Source organism: Neltuma alba, unplaced genomic scaffold, assembly GCF_004799145.2.
Source record: "Neltuma alba isolate B1F8T4 unplaced genomic scaffold, ASM479914v2 tig00012122_pilon, whole genome shotgun sequence".
NCBI lineage: Eukaryota > Viridiplantae > Streptophyta > Magnoliopsida > Fabales > Fabaceae > Neltuma > Neltuma alba.
Window position 1 is genome coordinate 56711 of NW_021636674.1, and position 22364 is coordinate 79074.

Genomic DNA, 22364 nt, shown 5'->3' on the forward strand with positions numbered 1-22364 from the left:
CAAATTTGCAGCGGTTTTTGATAACCACTATAAATCTTGTTGATTTCAAATTTGTAGCGGTTATTTAAAACCACTGCAAATGTTTTTAATTTAAAATTTGTATACATTTTTAGTTAAAAAATATTAATTTATTTATTTTTGTAATTGATTTTTTTGTTTGCATAATTTTTATTTTCATTCACCAAATATTTAAAAAAATATGACTAGTTTAAAAATATGAAATATATATAATTTTTGTAATTTGTGTATTTTATTAGAAATTTAGATTCTAATGTGTTATTATTGGTTATTAAAAATTATTGTCATCTATAATAAATAATTTATATAAGATAAAAATATTTTATGATCTGAGACTACAAAGAAGACGAAAAAAAAAAAGTTAAAAAAATGGATAAAATTGATAAAAATAAAACAAGAGAAATATACTAAATTAATATTTAATAATTTACCTCTGATGAAATGAGTGAAACAGAAACTAGGGTGAAACAAGAAGAGGGAAGTCGGAAGGAGAAGAGAAAAAGAAGGGAGCAAATGGCAAGCAGATTTGGTGTATTTATAAGAAATATGTGAATTTTGCAGCGGTTATGAAACCGCTACAAAAATTTTAAATTTGTCGTGGTTAATATGATAACCGCTACAAAAGTTTTAGATTTGAGGTGATTATGGTAGCAGTTATTAAGAACTACTGCAAATTTTAAACTTTTACAGTGGTTCAAAAAAAAAAAACCACTGCAAAACTCATTTACAACGGTTGTGACAAAACTACTGCAAATGTTTAAATTTGCAGTGTCTTTTTCTGAACCGCTGCAAATGTCATTTTGAATAATTTATTTTCTAATAATGTATAAAATAAATAAAATTTCGTATACTTATATTTTAGCTAAAATAAATTGATATTTATGGTAAGAAATTTACATATACATATAAAGATTCTTGAACATTTCAATCTTCATCATCATCCCTGAAAAAATAAATGAAAAGAAACGGTAAAAACAAACTTATTTTAAATATATATAAGAAATGTAGTCAATAAAAATTTAAGTTGAATAATATGTACCTGACAAAGGGTAAATTCTCATCTCCATCAGGGAAATAATTATCCAAGTTAGTTGGTTAGAACAGCTCACTCTCATAGTTGATCTCATCACCATCACTCATATCATAAAGGTCTCGAGGCTTGAGATGAACAACCATATTCCAATCTTTATGTTTTCATCCTCCACATAATAAACCTGATGTGCCGCTGAAGCAAGTATATATGGCTCATCATCCTCTGATTCACCAATATGAATAAGCCTTGAGAAATTGACAGATGTTATGCCTAATTCATCAGTCATGATACCATGTGAAGTTGTGCTGTTTGCCCAGGAACACTTGAATAGAGTTATAGTGAAAGAGCCATTATAATTTAATTCAATAATGTCTACCAGCTTCCCATAATATGGGATGCCCCCAAAAGTCATATTGTTATCGCTACTGCTTGCATAACTCCTAGTTCCAAAAGTGCCAAAAACTCCACAGTTCTAGGTAAGCAAACCCTGATCATGTGCAACTATGCAAACTTAAATTTGTTGACATTATATGCTATAAACCTATGTGCATGATCAATTGGACCAAGTGCAAGAATAGAAAGATTAGATGGGTGGGAGACGTCATTTGCTATTCGCCATGCAAACCAAGCAAAAAATTCCCTATAGACTCATTTATCCACCTCTGCAGATGTGTTCACGCGACTTCACATCTGACGCTTCACATGACTTCTGAACTCTCTACAAAAAAATAAGTATAGAATGAATAATATTACTTCATGTGTCAAAATTTGAAAGGTAAATATGAGATTTTAATGATTATCTCACTGAATGAAAGGATCAACTTCACTGTAATTTATTAACACAGTGTCTAGTGCCTACAATTTTTCCCTTAGAGTAAGCTTTATATTTTCATATCCTTTAACAGGTTTACCAACAAAACAAAACAAAATGCTTGTTGTGGATGAAGCATATTGAGGGCGATCATCAACTCGAGGTGGATGATTGTACGATGTCTCGATATCAGCAAAGTACCTTAAGCAAAAATTGAGAACCTCATCCCTTGAATATCCTTTTGCTATTGAACCCACTGGCCAAGCTTTATTTCTAACATACGATTTTAATTTGCCCAAAAACCTTAAAGAATAATTAAAAAAATGAGTTATAAATTAAGTAAACATTATATAAATAAAAAATCCAATTAACTGAAAGTATAAGATGATAAATAAAGTTAAAAAAATTTATACCTTTCCATAGTATACGTCCAATGATATTAGACCAGGCCACCTAGTTTTACTTCATGAATAAGGTGAACAGCCAGGTGAACCATGACAGTAGAAAATGACAGTGGAAAAATCATTTCCATGTGACATAGGGTATGGATGATTTTTTGTTGCAGCTGATCCAACTCTTCAGTAGTCAGAACTTTTGAACATAACTTCCTGAAAAATGTGCAGAGCTCAACCAAGACTGTTGAAACATTTTGAGGCAATGTACTCTTTATTACTAATGGCAAAAATTGTTGCATGAGAATGTATGAATCATGACTTTTTAATACTATAAGATTTCAAGCTGGCAAATCAACACATCTTGAAATATTGCTTGAATACCATTAGGAACTTTGATATTCTTCAATATCATCAAGAAGATATCCTTATTCTATTTTGTCAATGTGAATTTAGCTGGCCGGAATTTACCATTTTCATCTGGCCAATGATCCTCACGAATTCCCATTGCTTGTAAATCTTTTCATGCTTGAAGGTGATCCTTCGATTTTCTAGGATCGTTAAGTAATGTGTATACGATATTATCGCATATATTTTTTTTTCAATATGCATAACATCAGGATAATGTCATAACAAATTATCTTTCCTGTCACATCCAGTACGATGGTAATTAGGAATAAGAAATATTCCTAAATAATCAAGGGCCAAAAATGATAAGGAGAATTAGAAGAATTTTGCTGGAAAATAACTATTATGATTTTCCAAGCCAATTATGAAAATTTGACTAATTAAGGAAAATTGGTCAAATATAATTATGGAATAATATTTTCAAACCTTAGAAAATTAAGAAAAAATAAGGATAATATCCTTTGAGAATTATATGAGATTATAAAATTAGTTTTATGACCAAATTACCCTTAGAGAAATTACAAAGGAATTTAAGGGTGATTTAGGCCAATTTAAGGGATTTTATTTGGAAAATTCCAAATAAATATTTTTAAGGGGAATAAAATTCTAAGAAAATTCCTATGATATCCTAAAGAATTATAAGAGATTAGAGAATTAAATAAAGACCCTCAAGTATCCAAGATGTTTCCCAATGCCTTTGAAAAGTGAAAAAACCCTAAAAAGAAGGAAATAAGTTTTCCTTTTTATTTAATTATTGGAAAATTAATTTTGAGACAAAGGGGATAATTTGGGAAGATAAAAATAAGGAGAATAAATTAGAGATCTGAAAAAAAATGATTACAGAGGTCAAAATACTGTAATTATAGAAACAAAGTTACACTCGGAGTCAAAGTGCACCGATAAAGCAAGACTAGAGTCTTTCAATTCAAATGGTTCACAATTAACCATGTGTCAAGCCCCTAATGGAGAGGATTTGAACTTGCCAAGTGTCATTCCTCAAATGGGAGAGCATTTTGACTTTTGGTAATTAATTTCATTTGGATTTAGTTAATTATGAAAGAGAAAGTAAGATTAAAGAGGGTAATGACACTTGGAATTTCATTTATGATGGTGGTTGAGATATTTTGGCTCATTAAACAAGCTCTCCTCCCCATAATTTCAGATGGTGGTTTAGCCAGGTGAGAGGAAAAGAGAAAAGAGAGGGTTTTGAAGGAGAAACAAGGAAAAGCTATCAATTTTGGTCACTTAATCAAGAATTCAAGGTTAGTTTTTGGTCTTAAGTTGTTCTCCACCTTGTTTGCTTGAGTTGTGTAGTTGAAAAATTCTGTCTCTTCTCATTTTTGGTACTGGCTGAGCTGGTTTATCATGAGGGGGAAGAAGTTTGGTTAGTCAAACTTGTTAAGACACTTCAAAACATGATAGTTTCTAGTGGTTGCAAGTGGTTATTGGTTGTTTTTAAAATGTTTTCTTTGGTGTTTTTCCTAAGGTTCATTTCAACCAAGATAGTAACTAAACTGTAGGATGAGTTTTTCAATGTTTTAAGGCTTCCATGGTGCTCAAAATGAAAAATGGTATAGGGTAAACCAAAAGGAACAAGTGTTGGAAGCATTAAAACCAAAGTTGTAATTTTTGGGTTAAAGAACCCTCTTGGTTCAGTCAAGAGCAACTAAAAGAAGAAGCTTTATTTTCTTATATCTAAGCATATATTTGGAATCTACATGAAAAACCATGTAGGAATAAGTCAAGAAGCAAATTTTAGGGTTAAAAGGAAACAAGTTCAAAAATAAAGAACAAAGGCGGAAGCTTTAAAGAGCAAGGGTCATATTTAAGTTGTGTTCTTGCTTTTACTTGGTTTGTTTAATGATTTTTGCTGTCCTTTTTGGTGGAATGCCATGCTAGGGTTTGATATTTGTGAAGGAGAAGAAGAGAAACAAAGAGAACTCAAGCTTTTGGAGCAATATAGCAAGTTGAACCTAACTACTAACATTAACTTGGCATTATTGATTATTGCATGATTAGTTGCTATTATGTGGATGAACTTCCTTGATTGTGATGTGGCTGCTCTTTTCACTTTCTTGCTTTGGCCTTTGCATGATTGAGTTTGCCAAATAATAAGCATGCTAGTTCACCAATAGTAGTTAATGTAGTTATGCATGATGATGATGCTTGTTGATGATATAATTGGTTAATTTGCTATTGGGATTTCAATGAAATCTCATTCCCCAAATACAATCTAACATTTTAAGACCTGAAACATCCAAGGGCAAGCTTCAGATTGAAGGTTAAAATTATGGTATCATACCATAAAAATTCGTGGACTTTTGGGTTATGTAATATTATGCTAGGCAGCGCTGTAAACTCACTGACACCGCCATCTTTACGTGACATTTTGATTAAGTTCCCAAATGTGTTTAATTACTAAATTTGGCATGTTTGTATATCACATTATGAGCTTCATTTTGATAGCTAACATGTTAAAAATGGCCAACTACACGATTTTTCATGATTTTTCAAACTTAAGGTCCAGAATCTGGGAAAAGGGTTTTTGCCTAATAAACAGAGGTGACTTTCACAAAAACCTTATGGTTTTTCCAATGGAATTGGTTCACAAGACTATTTTTTCCTAAAAGAGCATTCAAAGAGATTTTTATAGAATTTTGATCCACTCCATTTTGATTTTTCTAGATTAAGTTATGAATTTTTTAATTTAGGCCAAAAAACTGGATTTTTACCCAATGAACAGTAAAAATCTGAAAATTAGCATTTTTGAGATAGAATTGAGCCTAAGACCATCCAATGTGGTCTAAAATGGTCTTAATTAAACCTTAAGATGATACAATAGTAAGATGTAACATTTCCGATAAGAAAGAGTGAAAAAAATGCTTATCTTATGCTACTGCATGGGCTCAGCTGCTGTGGAAGTTCCCTGTGATCTTCTGCTAATTCCTTCAGTGTCATCACTTTTTCCAAACTCAATATCAACATCGTGTAGCTCTTGAAATATACCCTCACCAGTCAAAATCAAAGGAGGACCTCTTTTTTCTTGTTTTCCGTCAAAACAGTTACGTTGTAACCTAAATCTATGTCATTGATCAAGAAATCATCTTTGTCCCATGAAACACCATTTCCAACTATGCAGAAGTCGAATAGACTGCACATCAAAGTTGCACACTGGACATGTGAGACTGGTATGAACATTCCAACCAAATAATGTTCCTAATCCAAGAATGTTGTTGATTGTCCACATAAGGGATGTGTAACACCTTACATTTGCGACCTTATATTATGCCAAATTAAGATATTTGGAAGCACGATTTAAGGTTATCGGGTTGAAAAACCTGAGTTTAAAAATTTCCTTTCCCGCATTATTATTCATTGTAACCTTAAACTTGGCATAACTTTGGAAAATCATAACTAATTCTAGAAAAATCGAAACAAGGTCGTTCCAAGTCTCACTCGAAGCTCTTAACATTAGCTATCAAGGAAAAATGACCTCAGATTCCAATTTAATCAGAAACGCATCCGATTTTAATTTCAAAAAGTACTGTTCATTTGGTCATTTTTCTATTTTCCAGGATTTTTGCCTAACTTCGGAAAGGCATAACTTCTTATACAGAGCTCTGATTGTGATGCTTTATCACTCATTTTAAAGGGAAAAATAAGATCTATTTGCATGCCAAATTTCAGGGAAAAATTCAACTATTTGACCAGGGTCTTCGTTGGTCAAAGTTTGGTCAAATCTAGACCATTTTTATCCCCTTTTTTCACTAATTCTAGCACCATTTCGTTTTTCCCTATAAGCATATCATAATCACATATAAAGGTACTCTACCATTAATATACATCCAAAAAGGTTGTCATGTCATGTGTTCAAGATCAGAATATGTTTACATGGCTTGAAAGAGAAAGGTTTAAAACCGTATAATACAATACATAACTCATAACTTCCTCAAGCCATGATTATTTCTTTTCCCTTCTCCTTGGAAGTAGTGGCACCTAGGATATCATGTTATAGGAGGAATGAGATTTCATAGAAATCCCAGTAGCATTGAACATACAACCATCAAGTCAACATGCATAAGATGTCATGCTATATGCAGTAAAATAACATTGCTAGTCTTTATGCCATGCCATAACCATTCTGTATCCATGTCATCATATCATGGAGCATATAATCATTCTAGTCAAAACTCAATCATGTAAGAGCCAAGGCATACATTGCAAGGAGTTCACATCATCTGGGCATAAACATTCTCATGGCACATAAACACACATAGCAGAAACACCAAATGCAGGTCAACAAAATAATTGCAAGTTCATGCTACCTTAGTTCCACGCTTAATGTTTCCTCCTTGTTTCCTTGCTTAAGATCCTCCTAGGTTTCCAGAAAATTGCCTATCAACCATACAGTAAGGGTATGGTAAATTCCATATCCAGTATACAATTCTTTCTCTATATAATGCTACCCTTGTGCCTTTCAATTTATAATTTCTGTATACCTTTTCTAATCCTTTGACTTTGGTTTGACCAAGCCTTAATCCTCAGTTAAGGTCTTGGAATTCTTCCTTAATCCATGATTAATCATATTTTCTTGGTTAATCATTAACCTTTAATCCTTAATCCAATATTTAATTAAGGTTCTCAAGTCACATAGTCATTAGTACAATATAATCTTCTAGGATTAAGTCACTAATCCCTTATGGATTAACCATTAATCATTCTCTAATCAACATGATTAACCTTTAATCATTCCTTAATCAACATGATTAATCATAATTAATCATCCTTCAATTAGCATAACTAATCACTAATTACTAATTAATCAGGGTAGCTAACCTTAATTACTTACTAATCTTTAATCAAATAACATGATTAATCTTAGCTATCACTAAACCATAATTAATCAAGGTAATTAATCCTAATCTTCCTCAAATAAATAATTAACTAAAAACAATTAACACTTAGGGAGGTAAACGTACCTTAATTAGCTCTTAATCGGCGATTAGAGGTGTCTAACTTTGCTTTCTCTCTTTCTCTCTCTTCTTTCTTCCTTTCTCTCTCCTAGAACTCAAGAACACAACATTCCCTCACTAGCAAACCTCTTTGGCCGAATTGTTCATGAAAAGGGGGTATTTATAGGCTTTGATTTTTTAAAATTCCAAGAATGCCTTTCGGAAAAAAGATGCGATCTTAGCCGTCCATTTTTTTTTCACTTTACACATGGACAAATCCTAGAGCACACACCACAAGAAGTTGACACATGGATGGACACCTATTCACCATGTGATTTTCATGTGGAAATAAAATATTATTTTAATGTTTTGTCTCTTATTTCCCTTTATGCCCTTGAACAATTTGAAAAATTCCAACTTTGTCCTCCCCCTTATTTTTGGCCAAAATATTACTCTAAATATTGAGAAAAAAATGACTCATCTAATATTCAGTGCAATCCACTGATTATTTGTGTATTTTCGGTCCAATATTCCAACAATCCTGTCCAATTTACTGTCACAAAATTTTGATTTCAACACCTCTTTAAATTCCCCTCATTCCAAGGGTATTCCATAATTTTTCTCAAGTTTGACCTCCCTCTATAATTTTCTAAATTTTATTCCGTCAAAAACCAATATTCTACTGATAATAATTCGATAATAAATATTCTTTAAGCTAACCTCTGTACATACAAAGGTGGGAAGAAATTTTATAAATTAGGATAATATGTCACATAATTTATCCCTATTTTTCCTTGAATTTTTGAGGCCTTTATATATTTTAAATAATGGAAATTGGCTAATTTTCCTTAATTAACCAAAAATTCTGATAATTACAAATAATTCCCTGATAAATTATTTTTAATCCTATATTCACCTTCTAAGCCTCAAAAATTATTCTGTACCCTCCTTTCTATTTTTCATGATTTTCTGGGAATTTTCAGGAATTTTGGACATTATTTCCAATACTGCCCTTTCTTGACTGATCTTTTCAAAAATGACCATTATGTCCCTATCCTGATTTTTCCTCATAGCCTGGATCCTGTACCAGTCTACTATACTATTTGGCCTTAGTCCGTCTCAAATCATTCATCAATTAGGATAAAATTATCAGGGTGTGACAGGATGCACGTAAGTTGAAAAGTTTTTTCCCCATAAGAGTCATAAGTTTGTATTCTAGAAGTCCACAATTCGTGTAATTCCTTAATCAATGGCTGCAAGTACATGTTAATATCATTACCCAGTGCTCTCCTTCCTGGAATAATCATGGATAATGTGAAGGAACTTTGTTTCATGCACATCCAAGGTGGAAAGTTGTACAGAATCAAGACAACAGGCTAAATGCTATAATTGGTATTGAGATTTCCAAATGGATTAAACCCATTAGTTGATAAAGCAAGACATATTTCTTGGGTTAGCTACAAAATCTAGAAATTTCAAATCAAAAGCTTTCCATGCCTTTGAAGTTCGTGGATGTCTTAACTTGCCGTTAGTGTTCTTTTCCACATTATGCCATCTCATGTGCTCTGCAGTCTTGGATGACATATACAATCATTGTAACCACATCTTTAGAGGGAAATATCTTAGAATCTTTGCAGGTTTTGTTTTTTGTTTTTTCCTTTTCATATTGACTTCCACCTAGAGGCTTGACATCGCTTACAAGTCTCATGGTCTGCATCATCTCCCCAATACAACATGCAATCATTTGAACATGCATGAATTTTACTATAATTCAACCCCAACTTGTTGATCATTTTTTTTGTCTTATAGAATGAATTCGGAATATCCACATTGGTAGATGTATCACTCAGTAATTCAAGCAACATTAACATTGCCTTATCAATAATTCCACATAAACACTTGATGTGATACAATTTAATCAAGAAAGAAAATTTAGAATATTTTGCACCTGTGAATAAATTTTTTCCATCATTTATAATCTAATTTATTAAAGTGAACATTTAATTGAAAAATATTTGTACCAGGAAATAAAGGTTTTTCTCCATCATTCATGAGCTCAAAAAAACCTCTAGTGTCGTCATTTCTTGTAAACTCTGGATCTGGACCTTGAACCTCATCATCTTATAAGTTGTCTGCATGCATCCTAAAAGCATCACGCACTGCATCATTGATGGGATCAGGATCTTCTACATGCACTGCTGCCTGAGAATTTGCTGGAGGCAAATTATTATTGCTTCTTTCACCATATATCATCCAAAATGTATATCCTAAGAGGAAGGGTTTAACTATTAAGTGCTCCCTAACTATTACCCTCGCATGCCACTTCCTAAAGTTGCATTTAGGACATGGACAGATAATATTACCACTTGCACTTGCATAGGCTATAGCAAAATTGAGGAAAGAATCTAAGCCAGCTAAATATTGTGGTGAAGTTTGAGGCATGCCTATCCATGATTTATCTATTGCCATGGAACTTTATAGAAGTTGAGAGATGAAAATAAACTGAGTATGGAAGGGAATTTATAGAGTCTGAAGATTGGATTTTGTAGCAGTTAAATGAAAAAACCATTGCAAATTTTAATATTTGCAGTGTTTTTTAAAAACCACTGCAAAATTAAAACTTTTGCAACAGTTTATAGAAATAACTACTGCAAATTCAAAAAATTTGCAATGGTTAACCACTACAAATAAAAACAGCTACAAAATTCATTTATTTGCAACAGTTTTTGTTATAACCGCTGCATATTTAGTTATTTGCAGCGGTTTTCTTAAAATTTGCTGCAAATGTGACAATGCAATATTTTTTATATTTAAGCCATGTTTATCTTCTTTTTTCATAATTTATGTTAATTTCTTTTTTAATATATCTATTAAACTAGACATAATGAAACATTAAAGCGTCATCATCAGCGTCATCATCATTATTATAATAAAATATTTAAATATAAATCTGAAAATGCTAATACAATGAAGTCTATGAGTGGACTTCATCATCATCGCCGTTATCATCACCACCATCATCAGTGTCATCATCATCACCTTCTTGTTAACTTGCGCGTTGTTTGGCCCGGTCAACATTAAATAGGGGGCAATGTGTAGGATCAAGAGGAATATTCATATGAGGCATCTGCATATCTTGCATAGGGCTGCCAGAGTTATATGCACTAAACATCTTCTGAAATATTTTGGATGCAACCACCTCCATTTCTTCCCGTATCTCTTGTCGGACCTCCTCCTTCAGCTCTTCTCTCAGCTGCTACAGTCCTAAATCATTGCGGGTATTTGTGCCTACCCCTCGTGATGTCACTGATGGGGACTGGGATGATGAAGCCTTGCCTCTACACCTGCCATAAATCTTACTGGGCTTGGCACTAAAACCAAGGCCACAGACTCGACTAGGATGCTCGGGTTGATTTATAGCTGCCTTGAGGGAAGCTGTTGCATCCACTGAGCCCTGTGACTCGTGAAGTTCAATCTGGTAATGCTTAATTTTACCCTGCCAAATTATATAAAATACATTAGTAGTTAAAATGTTGATTCAAAAATCATACATAATAATAAGAAAATGTAATCTAATACTTACAATAACGTTCTCAACATTTTACGAGCTAGGAGTGCCATCCCTACACTTGTGAGTTTCAATATACAGATCACCAAAATTGACCTGCCTCTCTTCCCTTCTAGCTCGTGCCTCCTACATAGCAACACAAACAAAAATTCTATAATTATAGTACAATAATTAATTATTCAAACAATAAATAATTATAGTAACTATATTATGCACGCACCATCTCACTCATGGTCACAGCAAAAGTCTTCGATCCATTAGTATAAAGGATCGTTTGGCATGCCCGGCTCCTCTTGTTTCTTCAAGAAACTACCTATATCTCACATGCAAAATAATTAAAACAATTACTTGTAATTTCATACAAATTAATACAAAAATAAAAAATATACAAATTACCATATGCTCATGTGATCTCCTAAAGTATACAAATCTTCCCCAATCCTCAGTCAGGATGTTCTTTAGCGCATCCCTTATCACTTCATCTATTGGTCTTGTCCCTTCCGTATTTCTAGCAGTATACAGTCACCCTCTCGTATTCTTCCATGTATCGCCCATTTTTTGAAGAGCATAATTCTTACGATCATCCATCACAGCAAGTCTTTTCTGTACCATCAAAATACAAGAAAAGTTACATTTGCTTTTAAATTAAATATAATATTTGAACATGACAAATAATACTTGCAGTCACATTATTTACCTTTACAATGTCAGTCCAAATCAAGTTCTTCCTATGCATTTCCATCTTATGCCAGTTCTCATGATATGTGGGAAAATTGACATAACTGTGCCCCAATTCAGCAAGGTATCCGTTAAAAATAGTGCCACTAGCACCAATTGGCTGGTCCATCCTTTCGTCCCACTCTACAAGTATACGATGGTTTGGATCCAACACATACACTTGTCTCATGACCAATGTGGCTTCATATATATGTCCTTCAGGGTCTGTAAAGTTAAAGACCATAATTACATTAAATAATTAAATAATTATTAAAAATATAATAATTTTGACATATGCATAATCTGAATGTGAAATCCCCTCCCCTGTGTAGCAAAATGACAAGGGATATTTCGGTCCCTCTCCACATCTTCATCAATAAAACTCTCCACTTGTTGTATCATCTTCGCATCAAAATCATCTAAATCTAAATTAATATCTATGCCCTGCTCATCATCGTCAACATGCGGAGGTGGCAAATGGCCCTCATCATGAGCTCGACCTCGACCTCGATAAGGTGGCTCTAAATATTCCATAGGTGCCTTTCCATGACGTCGAGACATAATTATAACTATATATTAAAAAATACAAAATTACAATTTAATTAATATCCAATTTAATCAATTAATTACATAATCCAAATTATTAGATAATTATGTAACAAATACATTTTTATAAATTTTATATGAATAATTATTATAAGTACAAATCAATATGTAAAGTACAACAAACTCGAATTATTTATAAATAGTTAATGCTAAACAATTATTTAAATCAATATTGAAATAATTAAATGTTTATAAAATAAATATATAAATTATTACATTAACATATAAAAACAAATGTCTACAGTAATAAAATAATAATAAATAAATTATAACATTTACTAAAAAAATTTATATGTTCAGTTCTTAAAGCACAAATAACAATCTTTATGGGGGTGTTTGGTACATCTCAAAAACACTTCTTAAAAGTATTTTTTTACAAATCGAGACAAACTCCTCCATATATTTACTTCGTATACTGTAAAAGCACTTTTAAAAACATGGTTTTATTTCTATCCAAACACCCCCATATATATATAACAAATTAGTTACAATTAATATTACATCAACAATTAATTTAACCAATGCAATTTATATATTCACTACATTTATAATCTATAACTACACAAAATTTAAAAAAATTAATTATGCAGTGATAGTTAAAAATACAAAGATAAATAAATAAACATATTCAAATGTAAATAGATAATTTCTAAACAATAACATAAAATGCATTCTCAATAAAATAAATTTTATATACAAAATCTTAATCAGCTGATACTAAAAATACTAACCTGGAAAAAGATTTTCAGAGTGAGACTCCCCTTAAAACTTGTCAAGATAGGAACTAATGCAAAAAAAAAAAAAAACCAAGGACATAAATATATAAAGAGCCTCCCTAAGGAGGCTCCCAAGGCAAAAATTGAGGCTTTTACTGCGGTTTCTGCCACAGTCTGCGAACCGCTGCAACATTTATAGACGTTCGCAGTCGAATCATTTCTGCAGCTATTTATGTAGCAGTTTTGTAGAACCATTGCAGATTTTGCAGTTGTTACCGCTGTAGAATTTGCAGCGATTATATATAACCACCACAAACTCTCATATTTTGCAGCGGTTATATATAACCGCTGCAAACTCTCATATTTTGCAGTGATTCTATTAGAGCCATTGTATAACCACTACAAACTCTCATATTTTGTAGCAATTCTATTAGAGCCACTGCAAAATATGCGTAACTTTTGCAGCGGTTAATGAATCACACGTACTTATAGCAACTAACCTAAACAAAATAAACCATCAAACTTACCAGATACTATCAACCAATATCATTGCTAACTCCAATAACCAAACACGATGGTTACTCCATGTGTGATAATGCCTCTGCCTTCTCCCCTACCTTCAACAATGTTGGCAAATTAGTACTTTGTTCGCCTCTCTCACTATAAAGACACACTTCTTTCATGCAAGACTCCTCTTGACGCTACCTTAGGACAAAATGGAAGCAAGATTGTGTGCTAAAATAGAGAGTATAGAGAAAAGAGTGGGAAGTCATCGATAATGGGGGGAAGTAGACAGGGATAACATTCTTTTTAAAAATTATTGAGGGGCTTTGTTTTCTTTTCACCATCATTCCATATTTTTGTTAGGATTATAGTTTTGATGATAACAAAGTCAGATAATTTGGGTTAAGTATTTTGATCGATCAACTGATCGATCAATCGTTTATCGCTAAGGTTACAGATAATTGTTCAAGTGTAAATCTGGTTTATAGTAGGTATTTTGATCGAAGAACTATTCGATAAGTAGTTAATCGATCAAATGATCGATTATCGCTAACGTGGAAATCACACAAGATTATGGTTAATTATTGATCAACTGATCGATAATATCAGATAAACAATCAAGTTACTGATAAAGAGAACCAAATCTGAAGTGTATTTATCGATCACATGATCGATAAATCAGTTATCAATAACGACTTCGATAAAAGGTAACACAATCTACTTGTTCTGCACATTAATTCTGTTACCAATTTATCGATCATATTCTCGATCATTTGTTTATCGATCACATGTTCGAACATTATGCTCTAACTCTCTGACTGCAGGTAATCATCTTTACTGATGGATCGATAACCTTATTGATCATAAAATTATCGATCACATGATCGATAATCAATGTCCTTATCTACTCTTATTTAGTTTTCCTGCAACCAAATTATCGATAACATTATCGATAATTTAACTTGTTTGCATAAATAACTTTTCACATAACATGATCGATAAAGAGTCTAAGGATTGCTATATTCGCATTAACTTATGTTGAACTATTTTCGATCACCTAATCGATCATTGGCTTTTCGATAATATGATCGATCATTCAATTCCCTGAAACTCATGTTTTCACAAAACGTGATCGATAATCAGTTTCTTTACCTTACAGGATTAAATTTCTTTTCTCACTTTATTCGATCACTTGTTCGAATATTCATTGATCGATCACCTGTTCGATCACTTCAGATAGTCTGTGTCTTTCACTGAATATATTCATACTCATGGTTTATCGATAACATTATCCATCATACATTTATCGATAAGTTGTTCGATCATCAATGACTGAAGTTTCATTTCAATAACATTTGAATTATCGATAATCTGTTCGATCAAACAAGTGTTCGATCACTTGTTCAATCATGGAACGATTTCCGTTTACTATGATAATTCTTAAAGTCAATGATCCAACACTTGATCGATAATATTGTAGAACTAATTCGAAAAGTCTTCATTCTGTTTATCGATAACATGATCTATCAACAAGTAATCGATCATCTCTTCGATCAAACGTATCCAGAATGTCTTTCTGCTCTTTTTACAGATAAATCATTTCGTCCCAAATTTTTGAATGATAAATTTGTTTTCTCTTCTTAGTTCATGACTAAAGTATTTACCGCAAGACTCTTATTTGTTTAAAGCTTTAAATATGCAGATTAATGAAAAAGAATACAACGGCTCTTCAACGGGATTACGTAGACTGCAACCTATAGTGTCAGAAGCTCAGACGCATTAATGGCGGAACCGTTGAAACCAGCGAAACACGCAAACAGAGTCACAATGGCTAGAAGCTCTTCCGTCTAACGGCTACTTAACGATATCAACTATAAAAGGCGCGAAGAAGCATTAATGAAGAGATTGAATACCGGAACTACCATCTGTGATTATTAAGTCTAGCATTCAATACTCTGTTTTCCGCGTTACTACCGAGCATCAGTGTTCATCATTAAATTCACTCTGTAAGAGAGCTAATTACTACTCTTATTAAATACTTGAGTGATACTCAAGAGTGTGGACTCTTGAGAGGGCTTGTATCCTTACGGGAGTAAGGGGGAGTGATTGAGCGATTCAATTATTGTACCGAGGCACCAAGAGCCCTGTCGATCTTGGAAGATAGTGAAATACTCAGAGGTGTTCTGGGAACTGGAAGTAGGTCAAGTGGTTAAGACCGAACCAATATAAATCTTGTGTCTTCCCTCTGCGGTGAAATTTCTCCTGACTCTAACTCTCTGTTTTTATTCAATACTGTCACGCATTTAATTTAATTGGGTGAGATTGTTTCTAACAATTTTCAATTTCTCTACTGAGGCAATTTAGTTTATTCAGGGACCCAATTCACAATTTCATTTATTTAGGAGTATTTTTTTTGCAATTTTTTCAAAAAAATTATCAATTTAAAAAATTTCTTGGTTTATGATTTTGGGATACAAGTGATTTGTAAATAGCAACAAAGTAGTACATCCTTCTCAAAATTTAAAGCTTATATATAGGAGCAGAGGGAATATTATATTTACCATCACTAAGTATGTGGGTTAATATTTGAATATTATACTACCCAAAAACAACAAAAGAAATTAGATTAGAAAATTGTTCTTGTCACTAACTTAAAATTTTATTGCTAATTTTGGGGATAGTTTATTTCAACTGAACAACAAAAAATTGTGATGAAAATCTTCGTCAATAATTCACAATGGAATGCCTTATAACTTTTTTTTTTATATAATTATATAATGTCACAGCACGCTGGCTCTAATTTTTTCACCTAACTCTAGTCCTTAAGTTTAATTATTTTATTTTTTTGCAAAATTTATATAACATCCAACACACCTCACTTAAGTGTTCAGCGATACGAACAATTGTTTGTGTCATAACTTGGTTTTATGTGATCGTTGTTTCTTAGCTTGGGTACATAAATAAAGTGAAAAAAAAATCAACACAACATAGATTGTAACACAAAAAACAGTTTTTTTTCATTGATGTGGTTAGGCGCACATATACAATAGATAAAAAAATTTACATACTGGAAAAAAAAAAATCCTTCTCTGTTTCCATGTTCAATCAAAAGAGGAATAATATTCAGAGAAGGAGCAATAGGAGGGGGAGAGGAGGAGGGAGAAATAGGATCCTCTATGAGGCCATACCTTGCTGTTGAGTGCTTAGTAGGATAAGGTGATGCGGTAGACTAAGACCACGTTTGGGTCCCTAAACGTACGTCCCAATCTGACTTTTAATGTGACTGTGGTTTTACATGTTTGGATCTGTGATTGGGCTATCTGACTTGTGAGGCGCAGATGGGCTTCTGGGAGAAGCTTATTTTGGGTGCTTTTTTTCGAATGCGCAACTGTGTTGAGAAAACCATTGGAGTATTTTATTAGGGTGTTAATTTTTTTACCTAACTGACCCTCATGCATGCTTTTTCTCCATTACATATATTTAATTAAGTATTTTATTATTTTTCATTTTCTTTCTAATAATAACTTAAATTTTTTTATTTTCAATAATTTTATTTTCAATACTTCTTTTAAAATGGTCACATTATATATATAATTTCTTTATAACAATAAATTAAATTTCCTTATTTTTAATAATTTTATTTTCATTACTTTATTTAAAATAGTCACATTATATATATAATTTCTTTCTAATAATAAATTAAATTTCTTTACTTTTAATAATTTTTATTTTCCTTACTTCTTAAAAAATAGTCACATTATATATATATATATATATCTAATATTAGATATGTGTTATTTAATAGAATTTATGTCCTTTTAAGTTATTTTACATTTAAACTTATTTTTACATTTATCATCCAAATAAGTTTCAGCTTCTCAAACTAGCTTTTTTCTAAAGTCCAATCCAAACATAAATCACATTATCCTATCTGACTTTTACTCAATCTGACTTCTGTAAAAGTCAGATTGAAAAAAAAATTACTTTTCTACCGCTAATCCAAACACACCCTAACTCAATAGTTGCTACTTCATTAAGTAGCTCAGGCGGAGGAGACACCAACATTATTCTCTAGCACGCCACCATGATGATTAGGAGGAGGAAGATCACAACTTTCTAAGAAAGTAATAGAAAAAAAAGTTGAGTTTAGAGTTTAAATAAATGATGACATGACATGATGGTCTTTAAAAATTTAGACACGTTACTTAATTAGGTTGAATATATATATATATATATATATATTGTTTTTCAATTATTTATATTAATGTCTTGGGTGGTTGTGAAGATGTCCGGTGTAAATAATACTCGTTACACTAAACATGTATGAAATCTGTGTAAACACTGTACCAATATTTACAAAAATACTAATGCTCACATTTTTTTTTATTTGTCGTAACGAACAATGTAAATAAGCTGGTTTAAAAAGAATTTTTTTCTAGCCATGATTATAGTGCCTATATTTTAGAAAATAAAATTATATTTTTTAATGAAGTTTAGGGACTTCTTTTAAATAGTTAAAGACAAATGATTTGAGTTGCAATGAGTTAAAGATCATAAGCCAAGTTTCAATTTGACTTAAAATTATAAGGATTGAGTTGCACAAAGTCAATATATGAAAAATAAGTTACAACCAATTTAAAATTATAGAAACTAAAAGATTTATTTTTCAAAAAATACGTATTCAAACATACTATATATGCCAACATGAGTTGTAAAGCTAAGACCAAACGTCTTTGCATTCCGCAAGAATTGTAGCTGCCACAACTTGCTATCTACATTGCATAATCCAACAACGTATGTATAAAGTTAGAAGTTATTACATGTTTCACATACCTTGATTACATAGAAGAAAGCCGGCAATGCTTCTCTATTTGTATTTATAACTCACTTTTAACATATTTGATACAGACCAAGAAAAATCTTACTAAACTTCATTAAATGTGTCCTTTAAACTCTAATAATTTTTTAACTTTATCTCTATTTAATATACATTATACCTTTGAAAATAAAGTCAATACAATAATAAATAAAAGGTAAAGTTGTTATTTATATGAAAGCTTTTCTTCTTTGTTATATAAATAGCAAGGAAAAAAATTGAACCAGCCGGTTCAGACCAGAAACTGGTCAACCGGTCTATGGTCCAATCTGGTTTAACTTAAAAACCGGCCCCAATCAACCTGAAACAGATCGGGATGAATTTGGATAACCCATAAAAATCGAGCAAACTGTTGGGTTGCGTGGGTTGCCCGGTTGCCCCTTTTTTTTTTCAACTTCTTCCTCACTCTTACTGTTCACCAGAGCCATGAGAAGTCATGGACATCCTATTCGCTGGACAAGCCATGGACACTACACAGACAAGAGGTAGAAGTAGAGGAGATCATGAAGAAGTTTGTCGCGTCCTGCTTTGAAGCATCAAAGTCATTTTCCTTTAAGAAGACTAGAAGATAAGAGAGAAGATAACAGAGAGAATGGGATGGATAAAGTGCAGAGAGGAAAAATGGTAGCGTTTCTTCTTTCTATTTGAGAAAGGAAGAGAGATGAGGAAGGTAGAAAGAAATTTAGCGGAGAACGAGAAACAAAATGAAGAATGCGTGTCCAAGTAGGTTAATATGCTACTCTAGTGTCTAAGCAACTCTACTCCGTCTCCTTGTTGGTTGTTCAAGGAGGAATGGGAAAAGAGCAAGCTGCATCGCAATGCGTGTTTGGAGAGGAAAATGAGGAGCGGTCACAAGGGAGAGAGAAGAAGAAATGATTCCAAGAAAAAAGAAAGATTTCTTTGGGGGGGGGGGGGAACAAGAAGAAATGGAAAGACAACAAAAAAAATATATATACTAAGAGTGTTTTGTAATATGAGTACTCATTTATTATCATTCAAATTATATTATTTTAATATGACTAGTTTGATCTCAATCTAATCCACTAATTTTTAACCTATTATCTCAATCCATTTAGTATCTGGTCTGATTTTTTATTCTTTGATAAATAGAACCCAAATATTTCTTCTTACTCTACCCGATAAAGGCACCAAATGAGTATCTCATAAGAAATATTCGACACACCAAACCACATGTCGTCTAATGGTAGTTGATAATTGATAAGGCAATAAATAAATCCAATGTCCATCAACAATTGTCAAATAAGTTTAACCAGGTATGTTTAATTATTGATCTTTCATTATATTGCTATCGTAAATATAACTACTTGTGGAATATTTTTGTTTATTGAACTGAATAACCCTATATATATTTTATTAAATTTCTGCCAAAGAGTAGTCCATACACCAAAAAAGCTTGATCTGCAGGTTGCTATCCCCTCTAGTTAGTAAATTTCATTACTTCATGATTTAGTCTTCTCTCTTAGACTCCATTGTACCGTGCTCTCACTCTTTAGTCAGCAAAACGTTGATCTCTACGTTCCAAACATGGAACAAACCATAGTTCTCTATCCTGCACCAGGCATAGGCCATAAGTCTCCATGGTTGAACTTGGCAAGCTCCTTCTTCTTCGCCATTCCCACACCTTCTCCGTCACCATCCTCCTCACCACGGGCTTACTTGACAAACCCTACCTTGATTCTTACATCCGTCGCATCTCTCAGTCCTACCCCTCCATCTCCTTCCGCCGTTTCCCTTTCCTCTCCGTCGAACCGGCCCGGCCGCCACTCCTCGCAGCCGTGCGGCAACCGCCTTTGAATTCATTCGGCTCAACGACACCAACGTGGCTTCAGCGCTTGAGGAAATCTCGCAAACTTCCAATGTTCGAGCTTTGGTCATCGATCTGTTCTGCACATCAGCAATGAATATAGGTTCTTCTCTTGGGATTCATGTTTACTACTTCTTCACCTCTGGAGCAGCTATTCTTTCTGCTTTCTCGTACTTTCCAAAAATTCATGAGCAAACCACGAAGAGTTTCAAGGATCTCTCCATAGACTTGCGTTTCCCGGCTAACCCCCAGCTTAAGGCCTTTAACATGGTTGAACCATTGCTTGACAGAGACGATCCAGTTTACTTGGACTTCCTATATTTCTGTTCCCATCTTCCTAAATCAAGTGGTATTATTGTTAACACGTTTCAAGAGCTAGAGCCCATAGCCGTTAAGGCTATAGCAGAAGGCGCGTGCTTTCCGGATCCAAAGCAAGCGCCTCCTGTTTACTACATAGGTCCTCTAATTGCAGAGCCTAAATATGGAAACGAAGGAGAAGGAGAAGAAGCAGAAGATCGTGGAAAAAGTCAGAACTGTTTGTCGTGACTTGAGAAGCAGCCGAGCCGAAGCGTGGTTTACTTGTGTTTTGGAAGCCGCGGCTCGATGTCAATAGAACAATTGAAGGAGATCGCTTATGGATTGGAAAAGAGTGGGCAGAGATTCTTGTGGGTGGTGAAGAGGCCACCCATTGATCAGAGAACGAAGCAGACTTTGGACACAACAGGAGAGTTCGATTTGGAATCGATTTTGCCGAGTGGGTTCATGGAGAGAACCAAAGATAGAGGCATGGTGGTGAAGTCGTGGGCCCCACAAGTGGAGGTGCTGGCACAGGAATCGGTCGGCGGGTTCGTGGCCCACTGTGGGTGGAACTCGGTGCTGGAGGCGGTGGTGGCCGGAGTGCCGATGATTGCGTGGCCTCTATACGCCGAGCAGCGCATGAATAGGAATTTGCTGGTGCTTACATGAAGATGGCAATAGGGTTGGAGCACAGAGACGAAGATGGGTTCGTGAAAGGTGACGATTTGGAGGAGAAAGTGAGACAACTGATGGAATCGGAGAAAGGCAGAGAGATGAGAGAGAGAAGCTTGAAGATGAGAAACGTCGCTGAATCCGCAAGTGGTACATTTGGTTCATCCGCAAAATCGTTGAACAAGTTGGTTGAAAGGTGGAATGATTGAAAACTCGAATCATAGTGAAATGAAATTCAGAGTCAAAGAAGTAAGATTTTAATGAATTGAAGGTGGCTTCTTTGTGTTGTTTGACGTGGCTTGCCATTGATATTTGTACACACACACGTATATGCATTTAATTGCTTACCAAACAGAAGAAAGTATGGACTGTTGTCGCCGTTGGAAAGCTTCAGTCATTCCTGAAATGATATTAGCACTAATTACTGCGCGGAGCCCATTATGCATTGAGGAAAGAATAGTGAGATGCATGAATATTTGTAATGGTGTGTGTGTATTTTTGTTGGAAAATCTGCTAGGAAAATTACCTACATTAGATATCTGATAGTATCTTAATAAAATTACTTTTAATAAAAAGATACATGTGCTTAAAAAAAAATCCTACAATCTACTGATATGCATGTAGATGTTGCTGTAAATCATTTAAAATGTCTTATTGCTTATTTGATCAGATTTATAAAAAAAATGGTTTGCATCTATTTTTATCTATATATGGAAATTGACATAGAGCTTAACCTTTGTGAAAAATGTATAATTCAAAATGAAAGTATTGTTGAGATGAGATTATACATTCATTTGAAGATTCTTTTTTGTATGCACAGTGTTTTTCAGATCAATCTATTTCGGCTATGTAGGATTGATTTGAACAATTTTTATAGTATAAAACCATTTTTAGCTTTTTAATTTAATTCAAAAAGTTTAAAACTTTGGATGATGATAAACTGAAAAAAATTCTATTAATGTCATCAAA

The 22364-nt window shown here is 33.2% G+C and overlaps 1 pseudogene; it reads left to right on the top strand.

The window, feature by feature from the left end:
* The first annotated feature begins 20146 nt into the window (after window positions 1–20146).
* On the top strand, window positions 20147–21822 carry LOC114723056 (UDP-glycosyltransferase 88F3-like; annotated as a pseudogene).
* Window positions 21823–22364: the final 542 nt, after the last annotated feature.